The sequence below is a fragment of the Amphiprion ocellaris genome, chromosome 23 (genome assembly GCF_022539595.1).
Source record: "Amphiprion ocellaris isolate individual 3 ecotype Okinawa chromosome 23, ASM2253959v1, whole genome shotgun sequence".
NCBI lineage: Eukaryota > Metazoa > Chordata > Actinopteri > Pomacentridae > Amphiprion > Amphiprion ocellaris.
This window is the reverse complement of record NC_072788.1, coordinates 17,780,605-17,789,425: the sequence shown is the minus strand read 5'-3', so window position 1 is coordinate 17,789,425 and position 8,821 is coordinate 17,780,605.

The following is an 8,821-nucleotide window of genomic DNA, read 5'->3' as shown; positions in this document are numbered from 1 at the left end:
ATGAGTTAAACTCCCCTTTTTATGTGAGGTTGAAGCAGAAACTCTGAGGTAACAAAGACAGTTACTTATAATTCACGATACTTGTTATCTCTGACTGAGGATTTAGTTTTTGTTGAGCCAATTTACACGTAGAAACTTTGTTCAGGAAGATTTCTCAGTAGCTCAGAGGACAGGCTGCTTTTTACACAACCTTGTAAGAGAATGTCTGTCAGTGCTTTCAGCAGAATTTAGAAACACAACACTTCCTAAACAGATATTTTGAGGCTGTGAGGTTGAACGTTTGAGAGTATATCAGTGTGTTTGTTTGTGGTCTTTGTGTTTCTAGGTGGAAGCTGAATTAGTGAGGATGACTCCTGCTCCTGTCATCTCTAAGCTCCTCACACATCTTTACCTGCACATGAGGAAAATCACTCCTGTAGAATGCAGGTATGTTTGTCATTATTATAAAAAGATGTTGCTGTCAGAAACCCATCATACAGAGTCAGCCAAAATAATGTTTACACACATCAGGAAAAGAAAAACTTGTATAAATATTTCAATACCAAATTTATTCAGACATTACAAGATTAATAAAAGTTGTCTTTGGCCTCTACAATTACAAGAGATGCTCAAAGTGGTGGCCACTGGCTTCCAGACATTTCTGTTGTGTTGTAGACGTCACTTGTTGATGCTCCATTCATGAGGGTAGCGCCATCTGTTGGGAAAACATCGTACAACAGGACACAGAGTTATCGTGATTTGATCAAACTTAGAAAGAGGAATCTATATGTATAGAAGTACTTATACAAATGAAATATCTATAAAAAAAATTCTTTTCCTGATGTGTGTATACATTATTTTGGCTGACTCTGACTCTGAACTTAATGAGAACAAAACTGTCATTTAATTGTTGCTTTGAAAGCTTCTTTAGTGAAAACCAGCTGGTGTTCTGCTTTGAAACAAACTGCTGTTGAGGTCTGTGTTTTTAGGTTTAACCCCACAGTTTCTGAATGAACTGATAGTTTGTTTTTTTCCCTGATCAATGTGGACGTTATAATTGATGGTAAATTTACTGATCATATAATCAGCATGACAATGTAACAGTAGAACATTCTGACCACCTGACTAACACTGTGTTGGTCCCTTTATGCTGCTAAAACTCCTCTGACCCAGTGGTTCATCAGAACCTCTGGGGATCCTGTGGATTCTGTGGATCCTGTGGGTTGCAGGGTGGGTCCTACCTAGACCAGGCTGATCCTGGACCATCCCACAGATGCTCAATCAGATCTGGATGTGGGGAGTGCGGAACCCAGATGAACAGCTTAGCTCTGTCGTGTTCCTCGGACCACTCCTGAGCAGTTTCAGTTTGTCCTGCTGAGGGTGGCAGCTGGCATCAAGGACTGCTGTTGCCACGGAGACTAGGGGGTTGTTTGTCCTGCAGTGTTTAGGTGGTGATACATGTCAAACATCCACATGAATGTCAAGGTTTCCCAGCAGAACGTTGCATTAGAACAAGATGATGGATGTTGTTCTCTTCAGCTGTCAGTGGTCAGAATGTTGTGGCTGATCGGTGGATCTGTCTGCCTTTACTCTGACATCCAGAGTTATACAAAAGTGTAGTATGTGTGCAGTGCAGAAGAGATTTACTTTATTGTATGCATTTATTTTTTTTTAAGGGAGAGCATTTTTTAAATCCACCTGAATGAAGACCTAATATTTCCCTTCAAAGTATAGTTAATTGTTACTACGACTTCCATAGTGGTCCCATCAGAGAAAATCATATCCATATACAGATTTTTATTAATTCCAGGGCTGGTTCAGTAAAGATTATAATAATAACTACATCAGATAATTCTTTGTTGCAGTTGGAATTTTGCAGACAGAGATGGTTGCAAAGGTTTGCAGTTGTTTTAGCAAAATATGTTGTAATAGAAGATCTTTGTCATTGTGCATGAAATTATCTGCAAACCAGCAAAGTGCATCAGTCTGAGGTATCTAAAAAATAAATCAGTAAAGAAAAATGCTTCTAAAGCCAGTAATAAACAGAATATTTTGAAGGGAATATTCTAAAATGGAAAGAAAAGCTCCATTCTCACTCCTCTCAGGATAAACTGTCATTAAAATTGACTTTAAATTTAGCTTCAAAATGAGATAAAAACATTTACTTTCATTACTGATGTCAAGTTTTAATAAAGTTCATGCTACTTTTATAAAATGATGAAAGTGAATAAATTGTATTTCTGTGATCTGTGTTTGATTTCTGTCTTTTCTCCTGTCATCCAGATGTTCAGAGGGAGATGATGCCACATCTGGTCCAGCTGATGGAAGGTCTTGAAGTTCTCTGACTGGCCTCGACTGAAGATGGTCGTCTCACTGGATTTAAGGTTCAGATGCTCAGTAACAAACTCCACCAATGAGCCAACAGGGAAGCTTTAGATTTATTAAATGTTGCTATGAAGGTTTCGCTGTTTTTCTTTGTGAATGCAATGAGCTTCAACTGAAAGTTGAATTAGAACTTAGAAGTAAATCCTTCCATCTGAAAGGATTTAGTTGCATTAATAACCTCATAACATTCTAATTTTTAATCCAGTCTTGGTTGGAAATAGAATCTCTGTATTGATTCAGGTAAAAACTGAACTTCACAGAATGTTGGAGCAAAACAATCAGATGAAAACTGTGATGGTGTTGGATTGTCAGACCGTAATGTTGCAGCTCAAAGCAGCTTTTCTATCTCAGTTCATTCTGACATTCAGCTATGAATCAACACAGCAGATGGTGATCCATGCTGTGGAAGTCTCACATCTCCTGATTTAATGGAGCTGCTTTGCACTTTTTACACTGTTTATTCACCAACACTTTGTTTAATTAAAGTCCCATCTAGTTTTTATGAGGAATGTGATGTTATAATTTCTCTGTGAATAACTGCAGCCTAATGTGACAGCTGGAGTTGTAACATCTGTCCTGATATTGATCATGAAGTATTGATCAGAATACTTATGGTTAGCAATCATCCCTGAAGTTTTACATTAAAGTCTTTACTTGTGTTGTGAACTTTGGTAAGAAGCAGAAACTTTAGCGTTGCCATGGATACATGAGTGTTAAATTCTGTCCATGTTTCCATTTTGGGAAATTCAGTCCAGCAGATGAGTTTGTTTTTACTGCCAGCTACCATTCAGTCAGAGATATTAAGAATAAATAAATGTGTATAATGTGGAAATGAACAGATTTTATTTTTCTTTATTCCTACAGCTGCTGCATGGAAAGTTCCCAAATGTGGAGGAATTTAATCTCACAATCACAGACAATAAATATTATCTGAAAGTCAGGATATTGTTTATCAGCAGATGTTAGACATATTCCAGTTAAGACTGTAGAATATCAGGATTTATGTAAATTTACCTCAATAATATGAATGTTCAGGTTAAGATTGTGCAGTGATATTTATTATGTAAGTTTAGCTGATTAAAGTTTGACTCTGCACTACAATATTATTTATTATTTAAATGTACATCATTATTATAATATTTAGGGTCAGACCCTACAGTATTGAGATTAAGAAATCAAAAATTCTATAAAATGTAAATACACTGAACTCATTTGGATATTTAAGTGAGACTACAATATTATTTGACACAAATCTAAATTAAAATTTTAATCATTTTTACTCCAAACATTTACTGGACTGATTTAAATATTAAAATCATTCCTTTCTAATCCTCTGTTGTACGTTCAAACCTGAGGCCTTAAATAGAAACACACAAGTATCTGATTGAAGGAACTTCTGCAGAGTCCTGGTTCCAGAACATGATGATAGAATTATAGCCAAACTTTAACTAAAGCTGCCTGAGAGTTTACAGGTTTTTATGTTGGATTTCTTCAGTAATTTAATGAGCGTTATCAGCAATAATCAAGTGTTCATTTGAAGAACTTCATTTCCTAAATCATCCAGAATTGGAGCTCATATCTTTGGCAGCTGTAAAGTTTCTGCTCCTTCAAAGTTCACAACACAATGAATTCCTAAAACACTCTCAATGCTGGAGAACGTTTGATGCTGAAGCAGTGACCAGTTTTTCTGTTTCTTCTCTGGAGATGCACAATGAGGGACGTCTGCAGCAACTGAGAAAGAGTCTCACCGCATCCTGACATGAGGAAAAAGACTTTATTGAAGACTACAATGAGAAAAACTATCAGACAGCAGACGGCTGCATTCAAGGTGAGCTCTGAACATTTGATCTGGAACAGGAATTCAATAACGGCAGCATGAGCTTCATTTCCGTCTGTAGCTGCTGAATTCATGGATGAATCATCTGGCACTAGAGAAGAAGACCATCAAACATCCACGTCAGCTGATGGAGGTCCAAGAGTCTCACCGAACAACCAACCTACAGAGTGAAGACCTCGAATCTGATTGGACGGCCTCCTATTCAGCCACGCGTGAACAAATGCCTCTAAGCTGATTTGTTTTCTAAAATAAATCTAGTTTGAGTCCTAATCTATGCCTGTGTGTTTGCTTCTTTACACCGCTGTTAACAGTTTAGGCTGTTAGATTGTTCCAGATAAGACAAGTACAAGATTCTTCAGAGCCATTCTACCACGAGCCTGACAGGAAGAACTCCAACAGCTACTGAATGTTCCTGTGGTCCCCTCAAGGCTACAGGAGGAGCCCTACGAGGACGAGCCGGTCCACCTGATGGCGGCCAGTCGCTGCGGTTCAAAGCCAACACCGACTACGTGGACTTCTACTGGACCACATGGAGGCCTTCAAACCGGACCAACAAGTTCACCGACTCCCCGACTCGTGGGTCTGAGGACGCCGCCGAGCCTCGGCCCAGCCGGCCTCCTGTCTGTGGGTGTTTGAGTGCTGAGAGGTTTGTGGATGCATGTGAACGTTCTGTGTTGAAACAGCAGCTTTGGACTCAGTAACGACGGGAAAAACCAAGAGCTCCTTTATTTGTGACTTCCACTAAAAAAAACTGATGAAAATGAGTTTGCCAGGGTTCTGACTGGTAACAGATTATTAAATAATGAAAATAACAGTTAAAATATTCTTTTAAACAATCCTTTTTGGTCTACATTTCCTTTACACTGACTTCTTGGTATATGTACAAGTATTTTGGGTGGAATATACCAATAAGCCCAATGTTCAAGGGTTCTTCTGGGAATATACCATTAAACCAACCTTTTAGGTAAATGTTCCAGGATGTTGGGTAGAATATACCATCAGATCAACCTTTTAGGTCTACATTGGAAGATTTTAGAGTAGAATATTACTCCAAACCATCCTTTAGGTCTACATTTAAGGTGGAATACTCCTTTACACCAAGATTTTTTGGTCTACATTGAAGGATTTTAGGTGGAATATTCCTTTGAACGAACTTTTCAAGTTTATGTTCAAGGATGTTGGGTGGAATATACCATCAGACCAACCTCCAAGGTCTACAGTAGTGAATTTTAGGTGGAATATACCATTAAACTCACCTTTTAGGTCTACATTGGAGGATTTTAGGTGGAATTTTCTTCCAAACCGTCTTTTAGTCTACATTTAAGGATGTTTAGGATGGTATATTCTTCCAAACCAACTTCTCAGGTCTACATTTCAGGTGGAATATTCCCCCATACTAACTTTTTTGGTCTACATTGAAGGATTTTTTCTAAACCACCCTTTCGGGTCTATATTTGGGGTTTTAGGTGGAATATTCCTTTTAACCAGCCCCTCAGGTCTCTTTGAGGGTTTTGGATGGAATACTCGGTTAAATCAACATTTTAGGTGCATGTCCAAGGATTTTTGGTGGAATGTTCCTTTAAGGTGGATGTTTGAAGACCTTGTAGGTGGAATACTTCCTGAAACCAACCTTTTAGGTCAACATTCAAAGATTTAAGGTGGAATATTCCTTTAAACCAACCTAAATTTCATGTTTTGATCATTATCAAGTGAGAAACCTCAATCCAGACTCCTCATAATGACGTTCGAGATTTATGCTGCCGTTATTTGTTTAGTCCAGACTAAATGACAGAAATCCACAACTGTAATTTCATTTCAGGACTCGGTTATTAAATGTCAAAACAATCCATGTGACTCTAAAAACTCAACAGCTTTAGAAACTCTAAGATTAAACTCTCCACAAGGATCCAAAATAAGTTGGACTTCTACATGAGAGCTTTAATTATTCTTCATCTACTTCCTGAAAAGTTTGGTCAATAAAAAAGACAAAAACTAATATTTTCAGCTTAACTCAAGACAGACTGTGATTTTTCTGCTCACATGTTGTGTTGTTGTAAACTTCCTCTTTCAAATAAATAGCCTCCTAACCCCCTGGAAACCAACGTTTGTCCTGTTTTTGTGTTGCTCCTCGGCGACCCTCGACAGCCGGGTTGTAATGTTTTTTGAGCAACACACCATACTATGACGTTTTTACAATGATGGTTCTACTATGAAACCAGTTTAAAATGTTCAGGCGTTCTTTGTGTGAAAACTCAGAGATTTCAGGTATCAGAAGGTGGTTTTCTTTGTTAACTTTCTGCTTCAACTTTAAATTAAATTTCCTTCACTAACCCAGCCCTGGGCTGCACAGTGGCGTAGTGGTTAGCACTTTCGCCTTGCAGCAAGAAGATCCCTGGTTCGCGTCCCGGCTTTCCCGGGATCTTTCTGCATGGAGTTTGCATGTTCTCCCTGTGCATGCGTGGGTTTTCTCCGGGTACTCCGGCTTCCTCCCACAGTCCAAAAATATGCTGAGATTAATTGATGATTCTAAATTGCCCGTAGGTGTGAATGTGAGAGTGATTGTCTCTGTATATAGCCCTGCGACAGACTGGCGACCTGTCTAGGGTGTCCCCTGCCTTCGCCTGAGTCAGCTGGGATAGACTCCAGCTCCCCCCACGACCCTAGTGAGGATTAAGCGGTGTATAGATAATGGATGGATGGAGATAACCCAGCCCTCTGGACTTCCAGTAAGCTGTGTTCCTATTGGCTGTCCAGGTGGCTGCTTGGTGTTATCAGGAACACCTGAGCAGCTCAGTGTCTTCCTGCTTTATTTAGCTGCAGACAAACATTTCCTCTGCTTCCTTCACCACTGAACTGGGTTTAGCTCCGTTGCTTTAGTTTGTTCTTTAGGCGTTGGTTTGCAGCTTCCAGCAGTAAAATCATCTTTAATGTGTTTCTTGGTGTGTTTTAGGGCTTTGTACTGGGTAGTTGCCTTGGTAAAGGTGGTTCTTTAGCCACAGTTAGCACATGGTGCTAATGTGTGCAGTAATTAGTGGATTTGGTGCAGCTGAGTTGTGTCTTTATCTTGGCTGTAGTGAGTCTTTAGAGGTTTTTGGTCAGACACATTCTGTATTCTTGTTTGTGAACCAACGTTGGTTGTCCAAAGGTAAGGGTTCCTGTCCTGATTCTCTGTTCTCAGAGGTTCTCTGGTAGGCTGCAGGAGACTTTAGCATTTGGGTTGTGCTAGTTTGGTTTTTGTACGGTTTCATTTGGACGAATATCTTGAGGCCCCTCCATGTGGTTTAGTGAGGTTTTCTGGAAGAGTTCTACAAAGCAACCTGCAGCAGAAGAGACTTTGAGAGTTTTTAGGAAGTTCTGGAGACCAGACTTTAGAGCAGCAGAAACATTTGTCAGCAGTTTGAGCAGGAGAAGGTGAGCTTCAGAGTAGAAATGAGACAGAAACCTTCTTGACCCGTGTGGTGAGGTCCTGTACCAAGAGTTTGAGCAGGTTGTGAAGAGTCTGTAGTTCTTTGGTCTGAAAGCACAAGAAGAGTCGACTCATTAAAGGAGAAAACAGGAGATATTGTTGGTTCTTCTGTCATTCTGCAGTTTCTTGTTTCCTTAGACTGAATATCAAGTTTATATTTTAAATGATTTGCCATGTGAGCCCAAGAAGACTTCAATAAACTCCCTCCATCCCCTGGACACAACATATTTTATTACGATGTTAAATTTTAAAAAAAAAAGTTTCTGAGTTTTAATCATAGTTTTAGCATATTTTTTTCTCTTTGCTTGTTTAGTTTTGTCATCTGTGTAAAAGGTGCTAAACAAATAAAGTTGAATTGATAAACTGAATAATTGACTAACTCATGATTGTGACAAGAGAAGTATTTTCATTGTGATTTAAGGGTTTGTTTCATTTTTAAGGTTGGGGTTAAAATCTTGACAGAAAAAAAGATTAAAGAAATAAACTACATTAAAAAAACAAAGGAAAAAAACATTTAATACAATAAAACTTTAAAAAAAGAAAATTAAATACAATTAAATTATACTAAACAGACAAAATATTTAATTAGATAATTAAACACAAGATACAAAACATGTAATTATGAAATTAAAACAAAATTTTTTAAACAAAAATATTAAACATTAAAGATGAAATATTTTAGATAATTAAACATTTAAAAAATACAATTAAAAAAGAAGAATATTAAACATTAAAAAATACAAAACAATTGGATTGTTCAACCTTTAAAAAGACAAAGCATTTAACTAAAAAAATAAATGTTTAATTACAAAATTTAATCTTAAAGACGATAAAACTTTAAATGGGAATTAAACAGAAAATACAATGAAGCATTTAAAAAGAAAATTAAACATTAAAAGGTGGTAAAACATTTAAAAAGAAAATCCTTAAAGATTTAATCAAAAAATGAAACGCTGGGATTGAAAAGGAAATTTTTCAAACAAGCTCATAAAACATTTGAAAAAGCAACAATTAAACATTAAAAAGACAAAACATTTCTAAATCAAATCAGAAATTAGAAAAGAATAAAAGGAGAGAAAAGAGGAAAACTAAACATTTAAGAAGAATCAAACTAAAGACAAAACATTTGAAAAGACACCAGTTAGACTTTAGAA